At 42.1% G+C, this 19,592-nt stretch overlaps 1 protein-coding gene across 1 annotated transcript in view; it reads right to left on the bottom strand.

Moving 5' to 3' along the window:
- Positions 1-19,592, bottom strand: part of LOC120234781 (protein kinase C-binding protein NELL1-like) — a 241,379-nt gene that overhangs the window by 181,954 nt on the left and 39,833 nt on the right. The window lies entirely within an intron of this gene.

Raw genomic sequence — 19,592 nt, 5'->3', positions numbered from 1 at the left:
GGAAAGCACTCTCCTGTGCTCTAGTGGAATTTGGGATCGGAAGATCTGGAATGCACTGTCAGTCCTGACATTTAGTGTCTAAGTGACAGGTCATTTAATCCCTCTGAAACTCTGTTTCTCTGCCATTAAATGGTAATACAGTCATGATCCTTCTCTCACAGAATCTATATGACAAACACATGCAATCATCTACATGGACAATCATTTAAAATGTTTGTCCCCAGCACTTTCTTTCTCGTCTGAATGCTGGAGTCAGATGGTACCGTGTGAGCCACGCACATGCAGAGACCACACAGGGAGGGTACCACCTGCTTGCTCAAGTAGCTGACAATCTAGCAGTGTGAACAGGTGGATCGAACCAACTATGATGAAAATAAACCCCGAGTGAATAAATATCTTGCACTTGATCTGTAAATAATTTGGACTCGAGATGGGAGACCATGAGCATAAGGGTGGCGTGAGTTGCTAGGTGTCTCTGGTAAGTCAGTGAGTGACTGAGGAGCAATTAACCCCTGTGTCCAAGCTTACGGAACAACAGCCAGCCTTTTTTTATTTTTCCAGGGAGGCTGATAAACATCTTTTTTTTTAAGTGTTTCATCTCACTTTTTCAAATTCCTGATGTAAACCAACAGCTTCTTTCTTAAACTGTGTTGCTGTCCCACATCCTTTACAAGGTAGTGGTATACTTCTAAATGGGCTTTTCCAGCCTCTATTCCCCTAAATCTCCTCCTACCAGGGGTCCCAAACAATCCAGACCCCATATTCTAGTTTAAAAAAGAGACAGAAATGAAAAAGCAAGCACACAATATTTTGATCAACCACAGAGTAATAATGTGAGCATGATAAATGCAAAGATGCCTGTCAGTGTTTCTATTTATGTTTAACTACTGATGTAGCCCTCTCCTTAATTATGCTCTTATTCACTATATGCATCGTGTCTGTCAGTGTGGGGCCGGGTGTAATTGAGCCCAGGAGCCCCAACCAGCATAAATACGTGCCACACACCCAGTCATCCTGGAACTTTTTCAAACGAATTATTGGACAGATTTAAGAATTCTTCAAAAATGTCACAATAATAACTATTTTTATCTTTTTATGCCACAATTATGATTTGGAGCTTTGCTTTTCTTATTTCATCCAGGCACACCACAACTCATGAATAAAATATGACAAGTTTGATAGCATCCATTGGAGAGGGTTCATCCGTAACAGCAGACGTGCTCAGTGTACAAAGAGCTTTTGTATTCCAACATCCTTTGTCTCTGGGATGGTCTTTTATCTCAAAGAAGGAACACATGCGTTCTCCCACCTCCCCCAGCCCCCTCCCACCACCCCACAATTCCTGCCTTCAGCACAACACCTGAAACCGTGTTTACTTTGTCTTTTAATAAGGACACTTCTAAACAATTAGGGAACAAATCAAAAGACCAAAGGGCGCTCTGCTCACTATGAAACTGTCTTGAAACAACACATCAAGCAATTGACAACAAAGAGACACAATCAGAACCATAAACTAGCGCACAAAGTAGGTGATTTTCCATCTTGAAAATCACTCACGTGACTGCACCCACCTGGCAAGATACTGAAAGCACCCACAAGGTTCTCCTTTGAGAAGTTTCCTCTCCCCAGCAGAGGCTGCCAGGTCCCTTCAAAGTTCAGGCTCTGGCACGTCTTTCAAAGAAATAAATGTGAAAAGGAAAGGAAAGGAACGTGTGGCTCGACAAAACCATCAGCATTTATCATATGGCCCCAGGGACATCAGACTTCAAGTTTCAAGGTTTCATTTTTTAAAGCAAATCTCTGAGCATCTTGTTCTATCACACATATAAAACCGGCCGGCTTCCAAGTTTCCTTCCAAACACAATTTTCCCCCCCAGAGTTTGTTTCAAAATATGTAAGTGCAAAAAGACATTTTAAAGTCACTGCTTGCCCAGAACTTGAAGGATAGATATTTAGACCTCCTAGATGAGCAATTTGCCAAACTTCCAAAGTCGTGGGTTTGTCTGTGGAACTTGACAAACAAAACTGAGATTAAGCTGAGACTATAAAACATTTCTAGCACTCTTCCAGAAAATGAACCCTGGAATCATCCAGCAAGCCAGAATGCAAATGCTTAAGCATATGTTGTTTTCTTGTGTTTACTGGGCAAAATGCACAGCGAGAACTATTTTTGGGAAATTGTAGGTCTACTTTTTTTTTTTTTTTTAACTGTAGCCAGGTACTCCAAACACAGGCAGCCTTTAACGGTACTCCCTTCGGCCCACTAGAACCAGCCAGAGCTTGGGTGAATGGCTACTTCGTTGAGACAGGGGTCTCTCAGGGGGTGTGACCACACTGTCTTATCTAATGCATTGTTGCATTGAACTGCACCCCACCACCTACTGACACTTTATGACATCGGGTGACCCGAAGGGGGTGAGGGGCAGATGAAAAGCGAAATTCTGCTGCCACCACTCGTCGCCCCACACCCCCACTTATATGCCAGACATGCTCGCAGTTTCTACAGCAAGAGAAGTCTGAATACTTGGCAGATGAAAACGGCAGCAGCTTGAAGGCTCGTGAAGAAGAGATCGTTTTTGTTTCCACAAGACAATACACAGTCGTGGTGTCTGGAGTTCTGAGAAGCTGACCAGTTGGAAATGCTGGACTTAGCCTTCCCCTACCTCAGACCTGATATTTGAAAGAGGCCAGATGAGGCCAGGGAATACGGCAGCAGCAGTGAAATCTTTAACAGACACTATCAAGTGAGAATAGACCTCAAACTTCAGGTTTAGTGGTAAAAAGGAAAAAAAAAAAAAAAAGATTCCCAAAGAAGCTGCATGTATACTGATTTTAATAAGAAACCTTGATTTTTTTAATATTATTATTTTTGAAGTTTATTTTTGAAAAGGAGAGCAAGGGAGGGGGTCAGAGAGCAAGGGCATGAGAGAATCCCAGGTAGGCTCTGCACAGCCAGCATGGAGCCCGACACAGGGCTTAAACCCATGAACCATGAGATTATGGCCTGAGCCAAAAACAAGAGTTGGATACTTAACTGACTGAGCCACCCAGGTGCCTTGAGAAACCTTGATTTTTAACTCAACGGATCTCAAAGGGCAAATCTCAAGTTCCTGCCTGAGAGAGCAGGCAGATGACTTCTGTCACCATGGGCCCAAACGGGTCATTCCCTCTCTCCTCCACAGGCCAGCACTACGTTCCACACTCCACCTGACTTCTTCTCCAACCCAGGCCTCGAGGGCAAAGTATGACACTCTTCAGATCTACCTCCCCAGATAAAGTCTAAGGACTCATGGTCTGGGACATGAGACCAATGTGCATTTGTGTCAACTCCAGTGTGCACCCAAATGTTTCTGGGGCTCTCCAATCACAACATTAACAGTAGCTGATCAGTGGCATCCTAGGCATAGCCTAAGAAGCAGAGAATTGGCCACACTCGCCAAGTCAACCAAAACGATGAGTCAGACACACTTCAGAAGATTACAACTACATGCACTCCAGCCTACACCTTTCACTGAGGGCACAGGAAATGTCGGCATTTCTCAATTCGAGTGTTAAATCCCCATTTTCATTTGTGCAAGAGGGCACGGTGGTTGGCCAAGCCGAGACCCAGATGCTATAAACATAAGCAAGCTCTCTCCCCACCCCACACCATATAGCCACTATATATTCTGAGACTTTTGTTTGGCAACTGAGGAAGAAAAAAGAAGAGATTCTTTTCTTGTGACGATGGCAGCCTGAAGGTCGAGAATGAGGATGGCTCCCTCCTCTCCAAGCCTGTGGGCAGGTTTTGAGCATCCACATCTAGGGCAATAAGATGTCACAGGAGATGCGGTGTTTTCTTGAGAGATTTCACGGATTCTGGGCAAATCAAGGATAACCGGGGGCCATGAAACAAAGCATGGAGTGACTGGAATAACAGTGCTTCTCCTACTTTAAGCAAGGAATGACCTGCTCCTTCAATGGACTGGGTCCCAGGCCAAAGCGGGGAGGACAATTATGTCTTTAGGCGGATCAAGTGCCTACTGGATCCATGAAGACTGGCATCTCTGGGGTCCATCATGCACACCATGGGCAGAAGTATTCATTCATAAGGGATTCAGGCAATGACAAGCCTCCCAGCAGACTCCTGAACTTACCACAGAAGAGAAAAAAGAACAGCTTGCCCTATGGTGGATGAAGCTATCCTGAGTGGTGAGGTGCCCTCTAAAGGACCCCAGAAAGATTTGGGGTTCCTGAGATTTTGTGCAGAAAAGGTAAAGGTTCTCCGTGGGCAGAATGGAGTAAGAACGGGTGTTTCATGGGTGTTAACACTATTGTGGTTGCATTAATTCACAGCTTTGTGAATCCTCATGACACTTGAGTCTCCCTTAAAATAAGCCATGAGTGTAGTGATCAACAAGTGTTGGCGATGATGTGGAGAAGAGACACCTTGGTGACTGTTGGTGGGAACGTAAGCTGGTACAATCAGTGGGGAAAACAGTATGGAGGTTCCCAAAACATTACACAGAACTACCATATGATCGAGCAATCCCACTTCTAAGTATATATACATAAAGGAAATTAAATCTGTACCTCAGCGATATCTGCACCCTCATGTTCACTGTAGAAATATTCACAAGAGCCAAGACATGGAAACAACCTAGGTATCTACTGACAGATAAAGAAAATGTGGTGTTTATGTATGTATGTGTGTGTGTGTATTGTATATATACAAGGGAATATTACTCAGCCATAAAAAAGAAAGAAGTCCTGTCATTTGTAACAACATGGATAGGCCTTGAGGGCTTTACACTAAGTAAAATAAGTCAGACACAGAAATACAAATACTGCATGATTTCACTTATCTTAAAAAAACCATGTTCATATAAAGAAAGAGGAGAATGGTGGTCACCAGAGGCTGGATGGGGGGAATGGGTAATTTTGGGTGCAAAGATGCAAACTTCCAGTTACAGGAGGAATCAGTTCTGGGGATCTAATGCAGAGCATGGCAACTATAGTTAACATTGTATTATATACTTGAAAGTTGTTAAAAGAGTAGATATGAAATGTTCTCATCACACACAAAAAAAGATAATCATATGAGATGATAGGTATTAACTAACCTTATCGTGGTGATCATTTTGCAATATATTTATATCAAATCATCATACTGTATACCTTAAATGTACACAATGTTGTATGTCTGTTATAAATCAATAAAGTAAGGGGGAAAGCCATTAGTGGTATTAAGTAGGAGCATCCAACTACTAAAGCATTTCAATGTGGGCTTCTTCCATGAGGACCATGGACGTTTTGAATATCTATGACTCTAGGTGAGCCCAAGGGGGAGTGCTCAACTGAAGTGGAAAATTACAAGAAGCAAATCCTGAAACACCCTCAAATTTCGAATGTGAGGCTTATAAATGGAGGCAGGTTAATGTAAGAGTTGAGTTTACACACAATAAGAAGGGGGGAAGAAGGGAGAAGAAGACAGAGTTTTTCAGGCAGGTCCACATTTGAGACCCAGCTGTGCTACTTACCAACCACATGACTTTTCTGAGCCTCAAGTTCCTCATCTATGAAATAGGGTTAAACTCTCCACCTCGCATATTGTCATGACATATGGCAGGCTCACTATAGATCAGTTCCTTCCCTCATTATAGAATTCCCAGTGACTTTGAGGTATTTATTATTTAGACAAGAGAAAAATAAAACATTACATTTATAGACTCTCACCAGTAAAAAGGACCCCAAAGCAGCAGTCCTCAACTGGGGTGATTTTGCCTCCAGGGGACATTTGACAATGTTTGGAGACATTTTTGATCATTACAACTGGGAGGTGCTACTGACATCTAGGGAATAGAGGCCAAGGATGCTGCTAAACATCATAGAAAGCACAGGACAGTCCCTCACAACATAGAGTTAGTCAGCCCCAAATATCCCTAGTGCCTAGATGAAGAAACACTGCCTTAGAGGACCTCAGACCAAACCTCCCACTAAATCAGGGATTCTCTCTATAATATCTCTGAGAGGTGATCTTCCCAGTTTCTGTTTGAACACCCTCAAGGACAGTACTCATTCCCTCCTGATAACCCCACCCATGTTGAAGAGCTCTAATTCAGAATGTCTCTCCTTAGATTAAACCCAAATAAAGAACTTTCAGCCAATTGGTCCCATGCTGCTCTCTTCTTCTCCACAGGATAAATCGATAAGCCCCTGCATTCGTCAGGTAGCAGGTGTATCGCAGATTCGTAAGGGTTGTCAAGCCCTGGGGAAGAACCAAACGTCAACAGAGTCCCTGTGCTCAGGAAGCTTACATCGTAACCGAGAAGACAGACAGGTGACCAACGTGCGAAATCAGCAGAATAAAAGTAAAATTTTAAGGAATGTACTGAATCTTCCAGGAGAAAGAACTCATCTAATTCAAACTGAGGTCATCCAGGATTAGTCAAGAAAAGATACAGTACGTATGGAGGAAGCTAAAGAGGCTGAAATGGAGGCAGGGGCATCTCTAGCTGACAAGACACGAAGAGCAAAGACCGGCATCATGGAAGTGCAACACACACCAAGGTCAGCAGCAGGATGGACAACGTGTAGAATCAGGAAAGTGATATTGTGAGAAATGAGAACAAAGTGGGTTGGAGTCAGATTCATGGAAGATCTCAAATGCCATGCTGAGAGGTCTGGATTCTTCCAGCCACCCTCTGAATAGAACAGTCGCAGGACAAGTCCTTAGGGAGGATAACACTGGCCACAGCTTGGCATCTGGACCAGAAAAGAGGGAGGTGAGCAATGATATGAGGGGAAATCAGGATGAGGGATTGTTCCGGGTTTTAGGAAGGAAAGAGATGGGCATATGCTCAAGACTGAACTGTGTCCCACCAAGATTCATATGTTGAAGCCCTAACTCCCAATATGATGGTAACTGGAGATGGAGCCTTCAGGAGATAATCAGATTTAGATGAGGTCCTGAGGGTGAGGGTCCTCATGATGAGATTAGTGTCCTTATAGAGCAGACTAGAGAGCTTGTGCTCTGGCCATTTCAATCTCCGTTTCCATTGAAATCTCATTTCAATCTCAACCTCTCTCCGCCCCCCTCCCCTGCCATGTGAGAATCCAGCAAGAACCTAGGCATCTGAAAGCCAGGAAGAGAATCCTCACCAGAACCAAGCCGTGTTGACACCTTGATCTTGGACCTCCCGGCGTCCGAAACTATGAAAATAAAGTGTCATTGTCTAAGCCTCCCAGTGTAATGTACTTTATTACAGCAGCCCCAACTAATACAACATGTTAAGAAGAAGGAAGAATATACCAAAATGTGAAGAACCCACCAGGTTCTGAAGCCAAGAGACATGACTGTAGGCCTCGGGGGAATAGGTAGCTTGAGAGAGATCACCAAGCCTAAAGGAAGAAAAGATAGGTGATGATAGGGTAAAATTCAGGAGGAGAAAGAGCTTCAGAATTTCACTTTGGATAATCCCAAATAGTGAAATACAAGCAGTGAAGTATAGGAGGTATAATTGGGGGTGGAGGTGGGGCAAATGAGAAAAAACAGGATGGTCTGGAGCAGGTGCTGGGGATTCTAGGGGAAGAAACCACGTGGGACAAATAAGCACTAAGGATGAACAAACTGAGCCCAGCTCAGACTAGCTAAGAGGAATTTGAAAGGCTATGAGCAGCTGAGTCTCACCATCCCTGCTGAGCATGGATGGTGGGATTTATCCAAGGCCCCTCTGTGCCCCCGGTGATGGGGCTAGGAGATAAAACCGGGTGGATTCCATTTGGGATGATGAAACATTTCAGAAACAGTGGTGATGACTGCACAATACTGTGAATGCAATTTAATGCCGCTGAACTGTACACATTTAAAAAACGACAATTTTACATTATACTACCAAAAAAATCGTACACAAAAAAAGTGGATGGAAAGGAAAATGGAGCCAGGGAAGGAAGGAAAGAAGAAAAAAGAATGATAGGAAAGAGTGCCAGAGGGAAAAAACAGTTGGAAGAGAAACAAAGAGAAAAAAGGAAAAGGAGAGGAGGGAAGGATTTAAGGCTGGGTTATCCTTCCCCAAAACACAACTCCACCACCACTGTCACCTGAGTCCTTTCTCTTCCGGTCTCAATAAACAATCTCCAATTACTCCAACAGCATAGCTTTTATACACCTCACCCTGGCCCGTCCCACTGTTCCCGAATTCATTCAGTGTGTGAATTTTCCCCATACAATGGAGGGCCTAGACCTCAATATACTTGCCACATGGCACATGCAGATTTCTCACTGAAGGCATTTCTGCAGTGTCTGGAGGGGTATTTGGCAGTGTTGAGAGATACTTTAGGCTTCACACTCAGGAGGAAGTGCTACTGGCATCAAGTGGGTGGAGGCCAGGGATGCTGCTAATGCACAAAACACAGTAGCAACCGCCACCAAAATAAAGTGTCTGGTTCACAGTAAGTCTGCTGTAACACAAATGTTATCTCCCACGATCTGGACATTATGTTCCTACTAAGGTAGCCTAAGACTGATGACATAGATCCTTCTGGCTCATACTAAATCGAGCTGATGAAAAACCCCAGGCCTTTTTCACATGAACTGTTCTCTAGATAGGCTTGTTCTTCTGTAACAGAAGCTCGGAGACACCAGGAAGCACTTTCTATTAGTTCCTATGAAATTCCACCCTGTCAGTTTTGCTCCGGGTTCCAGCCTGTGGAGATACTGAGAGCCCGGTTTCTGACAGTGAAGACGTGATTCCGCCCAGCTCCTTATCATACTCCAGCAGCAGCTCCCACGGAGGGGATTGCACACGGGTTCTACACGGCTTAGAGTCGGGGGAAAGGAGGGTTCAATTTATGCTGGTTTGCAGCATTCCATTCAGCTGCTTTCCTGCTTGCTTTGCTCAAGATGGTGAAGTGGGGGAGCACCCCAGGTAGGGGCTGACGTCTAGGTGAGAGCGTCCCTCCATCATCCCTCCTGCCTCCTCCACCTTCCTACACAGCTCACCACCAGACACACAGCTTCTTCCCTGCCCTGTGGGCCAAAGAAGGAACCAGAAACGGCTGAGGTGTGTCAGGCCAGAGAAGTACATGTACATGGCTTGGGGAGTCAGGAGACTTGCTTCCTCATCTCTCTTGGGGTGCAGCAAATATCTGTATGGGTGAAAGAGCATAAGGGTGTTGTTCTTTATTGTCAACAGAGCCATGATTCTGAACTTTCCACAGAGTCTAAAGAAACAGCCAAATCCACAGAAAGTTCCGTGCCATGAGGCACTGTCAAATGTAACTCTCTAAAATGACAAATCTATGGAGAGAAGATTACAGAAATTAGATTCACTGTAATTTTGAAAACCGAATTTTTATGTTGCAATTGATTGTGCTGTATCCATTACATTATTTTCCTTTAATGTCAGTATAAAGCAATTGTGCTTTCTTGGAAAGGGTTGTTTTTGTGGATTTTCTTTATTGAGATTGTGGTTTTCCTTTCTTGATGTGATCAATGTCTTTTCTTAGTGAAATATTGACAGAATGAATAGATGGAAGTTAATATATTTGCATCCTTACTTGGCAAAAATAAAAAGTTGAAGACCCTGCATCATTTCCTAAATGTTTCCAGCAACTTTACCAAACTGTGAAACCCAAATGTTTGATAAGTAAATTATGATGTCTTTATCCATGTCATTGACAAAAAACACCAGCCCAGAAAGATTTACATACAAAATCAGACAGCATGGCCCCGGGGACCACCCTTTAGGTCAACATTGATTTATGAATCAACACTTTTAGAATATGTTTGTTCAAGAAACTATAAATCCACCCAACTATATTATCAACAAGCTCACACTTAATGATCTTGCGTGAAGAATACCCAGAGAGACTGTGCTAAAGGCCCCACCAAAATCAAAGTACCCTTGTCTGCAAGATAACAATGGATAAAATTGGTCAAGAACACAGAGGTAATTGTATTTTTTTTCTGCTTATCATGCACGTCCTCCCTTTTTAAGTAACTACACCATGATTTTCCTTTAGAGAAGCATCACTCATCAGCTTTCTATCTATATGGTCAAGTGTTGACTACACCCACAATAGCATGAGCAGACATGTGACCCAGACCTGGTGAATCACCATCATCCAGCCTCCTGAAACACAGCATTTGCCTCAGGGATGGGGCTATAACCCACAACAGTTCAATGAGACATAGTTTAAAAAAAAAAACTTTTGTTTTACTTATTGACAAAAAAGAGGCACCTTTCCACTAAGGTTCTGGAAAGAATGTGATATAAGCCTGGGGTCCTAGGAATCACAATCCTCCTCAGAGGAGCAGTTGACTTAAACACAGCCAGTTCAAAACAGAGCAGAGCTAAGAGATGAAGAGGAAATGAGATTAAGTCATTATGACATCAATAAAGCTCTTTAATCCAGGAGGACTCAAGCCACTTCTTTCTCTAACTTTGGTTACATGAGCCAATTAAGTTTCTCTTTTTTACTTAAGCCCTGAATTGGCTATTGATCTACTGCAAGTACAAAAGGTTGGCCCGAACATAAGATTCTTTTAAAAATGTCAGTTTCACAAGTCTTATCGTTTCATTTATCACAATGCACCTGTTCCAGGCACTGTGCTAAACTCAGAGATAACACAGAGAATAAACGTGGCCCTGGCCTTTAAAGAGGTAGTTAAAGGAGGCAGAAAGCGAAGGACACAAGTTCCAAAAAGAAATATGTGGTCAGGGCTAGTGTTAAATATAGTTAATGGGGGCCCACACAGACCAAAGTGAACAGGTTCTGCCTTTCTGGGCCCAAGAAGCCATCAGAGAAAGGTAACATTTGACAGATTCTTGAACCAGCTCCAGGGGGAGTCAACTATTTCTCTTATGTTCCCATCTGTTTAATGAAAAAAGAAATCTAGAATTCTGCCAAGAAGAGATATTAAGATCACTAAGCTATGCTTTCTGGAATCCACAACTTCTCCATTAAAAATAATAATAATCAGGGCACCTGGGTGGCTCAGTCAGTTAAGCATCTGACTTTGGCTCAGGTGTTGGTCTCATGACTTGTGAGTTCAAGCTGCACATCGGGCTCAGAGCCTGGAGCCTCTTCAGATTCTGTGTCTCCCTCTGTCTCTGTCCCTCCCCTGTTCACACTCTGTCTCTCTCTCCTTCAAAAATAAATAAACATATAAAAATAATAATGATGATGATGACGATGATATTTATCTAGCCCTTAACCACCTCTCTCATTCTCCATGAGTTCCCTAAGATCACAGGACAGAGGCTGGATGATCAAAACTAAATCTGTCATATTTCTCTGAATGAGATTGCTCTGAGCCTCAGGGCTAGAACTTGTTTAAAGCACTTCAAGGCTCTGTCCATTTCATAACTAAATTGGGCTATAATTTTCCCTTATTCCTATTTGGTCAACACTGCCCTATATAAAGATCACTTACTGAAATGAAAGTGTCTCTGTGTCATCTGCTAATTTTATATTTTCTATTCCAAGCATAGTCCCCATGCCTACCTTTTTCTTTTACTTCTCCCAGACCCAGTTGATGGTAAGATCTTAAAGCCATGGTAACTTTTGGTACATGAGGCATACCTCTGAAATCTTCTGTTTAAAGTGCAGTAATTTGGGTAAAGAATAATTTTGTGGTCACACCAGCTACACCTTTAGTTAATAAAGAAAACTCTTGGTGCGCCTGGGTGGCTCAGCAGTTGGGCGTCTGACTTCAGCTCAGGTCATAATCTCATGGTTCGTGGGTTCGAGCCCCACATTGGGCCCTATGCTGACAGCTAGCTCAGAGCCTGGAGCCTGCTTCAGATTCTGTATCTCCCTCTCTCTCTGACCCTCCCCTGCTCACGCTGTCTCTCTCTGTCTCTCTCTCTCTCTCTCTCAGAAATAAGTAAAACATTAAAAAAATTTTTTAAAAAGAAAACTCTCAAAGAAGTGTCAGTTTTTCTTTGCCATTTTAAAAGACGTTTATAAGTTTTTGACCTCCCACAGTCCTGCTGTTGAAATAGCTGCTCCTGAAGCTGCCTAAAGCTAGAGCTGGCACCAGATCTTCTCAATAGACACAGGAAAAGCTCTTCACAAAAATGCAACAGCCATTTATGATAACAGGAGGAAAAAATCTCTTTGCAAATAGATCTTAAAAGTTCTCATCACAAGAAAATTCTGGAACTATGTATGGTGACAGATGTTAACTAGTCTTGTTATGATCATTTCGCAGACCTACAAATATTGAATCATGTACACCTGTAACTAATATGTTATAGACCTCTATACTTCAAAAAAACTCTTAGCAAACTGGGATAGATGATAATGTCCTCATTCTGATACAGGGGATCTACTAAATACATACACACATACATACATACATAAACAAGCATACGCACATACACACGTGCATACACATACATAAACACATGCATACACACATACGCATGCATGAGTGCATACATGTGTGCACATGTATGCATGCACACATATATAAACATGCCTACACAAATACATCCATGCATACATACATACATATAGGTAACACCAAACAATGTAAAACATTGCTTTCCTTCTAAGATTGAGACTCAAATGTTCAGCATCCCTTCTATTCAGCATTGTTCTGGAAATTTGAATCAGTGTAAAAAGGCAAGTAGGAAATCAAAGACCAAAGACTGAAAAGAAAGAAGTAAAACTGCCATTATCAACAGATGACGTCATTATAAATAAAGAAAACCTTATAGAATATGTGAAAGGAAAAAAAACTGAATAAGTGGATGTATCAAGGTATCAAGATAAGTGATCAATGTATAAAAGTGAATTGCAATTCTATAAAATAGCAACAAACAATTAAAAATAAAAGTTAAATAGTATTACATTTAAAGTAGAAAAAACTCCAACATCAAAGAATAAATCCAATGAAAGATGTGCAACACCCTTACACTCAAAATTATAAAATAATGATGGGCAATAATAAAGAACCCAACTGATAGAGAGATACACAATGTTCACTGATTGATTCATTGAAAACTCAGTGTTTTTAAAATATGAATTATCCCTTTAAATAAAATTTTAAAAAAGAAAGAAAATGCACTTTAAAAAAAGATATGCATTATCCCAACTGATACATACATTTGATACAATCCATGTCAAAATGCCAGTAGAATTGTTTCAAGGGGAAAAAAAAAAAGAATTGTTTGAAGAAATTGAAAAACTGATGCTAAACTATGAATTAAAATGAAAAGGATCCAGAATTACCAACCAATCATGAAAAAAACAACAAAGTTGGAATTACTACACTATCTGACTTCAAGACTTACAATAAAAAAAGAAAAAAGACTTACAATAAAGCTGCAGTAACGAAAGGAATGTATGGTGTTACCCTAAGAATAGAGCTATGGATGAGCGGAACAGAATGGAGAATACAGAAACAGACCCACACGTACACAGTCAAGTGACTGTTGACAAAGTCACTAAGTCACTGTAAGAGGAAAAGCACAGTGTTTGTAACAGATAGCAACAGAACATCTAGATATCTGTATTTTAAAAATGAACCTCAACTTTTATCTCCCACTACACACAAAAAGTAATTCAAGATGCAGCACAGACCTACACATAAAAGCTGGAACCATAAAGTTCCTAGAAGATAAAATTACCTCATAACTTAAGGCAAAAGGATTTCTTAGACAAGACACAGAAAAGCAAACCCCAAAAGAAAAAAAATATCTTGGACTTCCTGAAAATTTAAAATTTCTGCTCATGAAAGCACCCATAAGAATATGAATAGGTAAGCCAGAGACTGGCAGAAAAATATTTGCAATGCATATATCTGACAAAGAGCTTATAACCGGAACATATAAAGAACTCATTAAAGTCAATAATTTAAAAAAACGGTAATGGCTAAAAGACCTTGATAGCTCACAAAGATATAGGAAAGGGACACACATACACACACACACACACACACACACACACACACACACATCCTCAACATCATTAGTCATCAGAGAAATACAAATTAAAACCACAATAAGATGCTATTAAATACACTTTAGAATAGCTAAAGTCTAAGGGACTGACAATACTAAATGTTGGCAAAGGTAGTGAGCAACTGGACCTCTCATACTATGTTAATGGGATGGAAAAATGAACAAGCACTTTAGAAAGCTCTGTGGTGATTTCTTTTTTTTTTTTTTTTTTATGTTTATTTATCTGTGAGAAAGACAGCATGAGCAGGGGAGAGGCAGAGACAGAGACACAGAATCTGAAGCAGGCTCCAGGGTCTGAGCTGTCAGCACAGAGCCGAATGCAGGGCTCGAACTCACAAACTGTGAGATCATGACCTAAGCCAAAGTCAGACACTCAAGCTCAACCGACTGAGCCACCCAGGCAGCCCTGGTGATTTCTCTTAAAGTTACACTTACCCTCTGACCCAGCAATTCCACCTGTAGATATTTACCCAAAAGAATTGAAAATATATTCATATAATAGAAGACTAATTGGCAATAAAAACATACCACTGATGCATGCAACAACATAGCTGAATCTCAAAAATATTATGTTGAGCAAATGAAACCACATACAAAAATATACATTTGGTATGATGCTATTTGTCTGAAGTCTGAAGACAGGCAAATCTAAGCAGCTAGGCAGGATGGGGAGTGGGGGTTGTTAATGGAAATTTCTATATATCTTGTTTTTGGGTGATGGTTTTATGGGTGCATACAACTGTAAAAACTCATCAAACTAAATTAAGATCTGTTCATTTAACTGTATGTTAATTATATCTCAATTTACCAAAGAGAAAAAATAGCACAGGGAAAGTGGATTTTCTTTGCTGTTTTCCAAAAGATGTTAATTTCTAGTCCACCATAGTCCCTGATGTTTATTATACTCCAAGACATCACCTAATCCCATCCCTGATCTCAAATGTAACCAAATCAGGAATCGTCACTCGATCAAGGTCAAACATCCTCGGGATAGCTGAATCACACAACAATCTTGCATTATTTGTAATTATTTATTATCTATCTTTCCCATGACATTATACACTGCATGAGAATAGGGACTTTGTTTGGCTCCCTATTCTAGCTCTATTGCCCATAATAATTTCTGAGACAGAATAGGCCTTCAGTAAATATATGTCAAGAAGAAGATGGATGGATAGATAAGAGGGAAGGAAGGAAGGAAGGAAGGAAGGAAGGAAGGAAGGAAGGAAGGAAGGAAGGGCAGACAGAATTAAAATATATTTGAAGATTATCTAGTCCGGTTCTTTCCACGAGTATATAAACGAGAGGGAGTCAGGGAAATTTAGTAATTTGAGATCAAGGTCACACAGCCAATGGCAGAATTCATAACAGATCTCTCAGCTGGTAACAAGAGGCACACCAGAGGAGATATGTTCTCTTCTGCTGCTATACATTGTGGTGTTTACATGTGACGCCTGGAAAAGCAGTAACCTTCTTGCATGCATGAGGAAAGAGAAACCAACGTGCTGAGAATGGTGGAATAAAAAGATGCAGGGGGAGAGGAAACCTTGATTTTGATGTCACTGAGCTACTGAACTCACCAAGGAGCTTCGCTCCTTTAGGATTTTTTGTTGTATCAGATAATAAGTACGCCTTCCTTTTTATTTAACCTAGTTGAGTGTTAGCTATATAACTTGCAGTCAAAATATGCAAAACTTCCACAAGAGGCTTGAGAAAATAAGAGGCATTCAAGGAACTGAAGCAGCAACGTGGCTGGAGTGAGGAGAGCAAAGGGAAAGCAGTAAGACACTCCTAGGCAAGAAGGCAAGGCCCATATCACACAAGCCATCAAAGAATGATGGTTTTATCCCAAGCGTGATGGGATGCCATTGAAGGAACACTAGGTTTTCTAACTCCACCATGCATAAGCTGGAAGAAGATATCTTTGGCCATGGAATAAGGGTTTTGCATCTGGGCTAATATGCTGTAGCCTTGCCTCTTGGTATAAACTCAACCCATTTCGGGTAATGGCAAGAGTAAGGAGAACAATTGGTTCTGAGCAATCTAACCTATCAAAAAAGTCTCTAAGAGTCTAAACTCCGTCACGTCCCAGACTGGCCTTCCCTTCATGCACTGAAGCCAACAGACGGGACAGATAAGGGCATATGGCCACTGACAATTACACAAGCAAAGGAAACCACACGTAGCTACCAGGATCAAGAAGGGCAGATGCTCACAAACCAGTTTTCCAGTAAAATCCAGATCTCTTTTATCTCCCTCTGATCATGAAATCTCAGGTATTGTCCTCTGAGAGGTACAGCCTCGAATGGTATGACTATGGTGTTGACTTCTGTCATGAGGATGGACCAAAGTCCTTTCAAAGGTTCTTTCCACCCTTCAGAGTAAATGGTGCACAACCAGAAACAAGCCACACTGGAAGCTATATGTCTCAGATATCCAGGATTTCTACCTACTAAAACCACCCAGACAAATAAGTAATCTAAAAATGGGTGAGTGGATCAAGAAAACTGGTCTAAAATCATCCAAGTGGTATCATGTAAATAAAACTTCACTCTCAATATCTTTATCTGAAAGCCCCACTTGGCATGCATGACAGACTCAGGAAAGGGCATTGCTTAATAGTACCTGAAATAATGAAAACCACTATTTACTGAGTGCCTACTGTGTGTCACATGCTTGGATTCCTTACTACACACCTAAAGAGGAGAGGCTATAATATCTCTACTTTGCAGATGAGGAGTTAGAGGTCAGACTGGTTAAGTTACTTGCCCAAGACCACTGACCTAGTAAGTGGACAGCTGGATTTGAACCTAGATCTCTTTGACTCCAAACTGCATCTTTCCATTAGTCCATGACACCTAGAATTCTCTTTTTTTTTAAGTTTATTTATTTTGTGAGAGATAGTGCAAGCATGGGCAGAGCAGAGAGAGAGAGAGAGAGAGAGAGAGAGAGAGAATCCCAAGCAGGCTCTACACTACTGCACTGCCAGCAAAGAGCCTGATGCGGGACTCAACCTCATGAACCATGAGATCATAACCTGAACCAAAACCAGGAGTTGGACGCTTAACTGACTGAGCCACCCAGGTCCCCCTTTGCCACCTAGAATTCTTGAAAAGTTCAGAGAATGTTCTCTATTCCCAACAAACTTCAATCTATGGATTGTTGTAAGAAGTAAGATCAAAGGTCTCCTAGACCTGTGCTTCACTCTCTGCCAAATGACACTGCTGAAAGATAAGCCCCGCCTGTGGCCACAGTCCACATGACCGGATCACAGTCTTCCCTAACTCAGGAGATGTATATCTAGTGGATTGGTGATACCAAGGGGTTTTTCAGTTTGCCATGAGAAGTAAAGACTAGACCTTGGAGACCAGGATCCTAGAAGTGCAGAGTTCAAGCCCCACCTCTGATTTACTGAACTAGAATCTACATTTGGCAAGATCTCCATAAGTTTCAGATGCACATTCAACTTTGAGAAGCATGATTCCAGCATATATGTCCCTTAGGGACCTTGTAGAAAGGGGTGATTGGTTGATCAGAGAATTAGGTATTCTTCAGTTCCCTGGCCAGATACCCCATCCAATCCCCATGAGTACAAGGTACCAGAACTCCAGGAGTTAAGAAAGGTTTATACAATACTTAGAGTACTCTATGTCAGAATTAACCTTGATGGGTTTGGGTAGCTTCTCTGTATTTTTTTGAGGTACCCAACACCTTCAGAAGTCACTCTCTAAGGAAGCCCCAATCTCTGGAGAGTTCGTAGAGATATCAACAGAAATGAAAAGAAAGATTTTATCATGGTGGCTTGACAGGGAGGATTCCAAGATGCTTGTGCTCCTTTATTTCCTATTCAGGGATATTAAATAGGTCCTGATGATGTCCATGGACTTCAGTCAGTTCAATCACAATGGGAAGGCAGCAGCCTCTATAAACAGAGAAGAATGGAAACCCTTCTACTGAGTGATGCTCTGTGACACGTTCTTGAGTTGAGAGAGAAAAAAGCCTAGTGGTGGTGGCACAAGGCAGTTCCAGGAGTCAAAGGTACAAAGTCTGTAACTGGAGTGCCAACTCAGAATAAGACCCAAGGCACAGGAAGAGCACCACTGGGGGCATGAAGGCCTCAGGGGTTAATGTGTGCAAGAGAAAGCTACTGTTTGGGCTTTGGAATGAGAACATCAGAAACCCATAAAGGACTGGAACAGCTTAAAAATTGGTTTTTGTCTAGGTGCCTGGGTGGCTCAGTCGGTTGAGTCCAACTTTGGCTCAGGTCATGATCTCACAATTCATAGGTTCCAGCCTTGCATCAGAGTCTGTGTTGACAGCTTGGAGCCTGACACCTGCTTCTCTCTCCCTCTCTCTCTCTCTCTCTGAAACTGGTATCTGCCTCTCTCTCTCTCTCTTTCATCCTTCTTTCTTTCCTTCTTTCTTTCTCTCTCTTTCTCAAAAATAAATAAATAAACATTTTTTTAAAACTTTTGGTCTTGAAGTCGAAATAGGAAGAACGGGAAAGAGAGGAGAAAAGGAGGGTGAAGAACGCAGTATCAGCAAACAGGTCTTAAAGTGACAGAGAAAGAACAGAAGAAGCAGGTTGAAGCCATTTCGAAAAAGTTAAACCTGCAGAAAGGTGGGAAAGAAACACCAGAGGAAATTGAAAAAGAAACATTAGAAAAAGTAGATTCACGTTCCTTTTCTGTAGGCAAAGAGGTGCTGGCAAAAGAATATTCCTGACACTGACACGCTGACCCAGAAAAGTTACTTAAGCCTGCAGAAATCAAATGCTGCGGAAACGTGAAATCGGTTTGTGCTACAGCCTGGGCACCGGCACCCACAGAATCTGTGAAGGGGCATCAGGAAAGGACTCCTGGATGGAAGGTATTCCAGGGCCAGCGCCGTCGGGCCCTGAACGGCATCACGGGGCTAAGAAAGCTTCACGATCCTGCAGGTTTGGGAAATGACACAAGTGAGAGGAGAAAGCCTGGGGACAGGGAAATGCGGGGCTACTCACAGTCACCTGTCAGACACAGGCGCTCACGATCCTGGCAAAGGCAGAGACTGCTCAGACCTCCTGCACCCCCAAACACCCTTGTCCATCCCTGCTTGTGCAGCGCCAGTAAAGCTCAGGGTAAGATTGGGAGCATGAAGTGGGGAGCCCGTCTGCCTGGACCAGCCCAGCCACTCCCAGGCTGAGTGACCTTGGACAATAACTTCTGGAAAAAGGAGGTAATGATAGTTGGCATCTGGTAGGGTTGTTATTGGGGGGTGGGGGGTACTGAGTGGGCTAGAAAAGGCCTGGCATACAGTTAGCAATCAGTAAGTGCTGGCTCTTCTTGCCTCACTGTGACATAAATCCCATGAGGGCAGGGATGAGGGTCTGTGACTGCTGTACCTGGAACAGTATGCAGCAAGTGGTAGTTGCTCAACAAATATTTGTTGGGGGAATGAATGGTTTGCACTGTGACTCTTCCTCCGAGTACATAGGTAGTGCCTGGGGGTGAAGTCTATCGGGATTACTGTTTCATTGTCTCATTGTCTCATTGTCTACTTGGAGTGAGTCCTTTAAAAACCACCTGGGTTGCTCAGTCATTTAAGCATCTGACTCTTAATGTTGGCTCAGGTCATGAGCTCATGGTCCATGGGTTCAAG

Source organism: Hyaena hyaena, unplaced genomic scaffold (assembly GCF_003009895.1).
Source record: "Hyaena hyaena isolate Hyena2069 unplaced genomic scaffold, ASM300989v1 scaffold_116, whole genome shotgun sequence".
Classification (NCBI taxonomy): Eukaryota; Metazoa; Chordata; class Mammalia; order Carnivora; family Hyaenidae; genus Hyaena; species Hyaena hyaena.
This window is presented reverse-complemented; position numbering and strand designations above follow the sequence as displayed.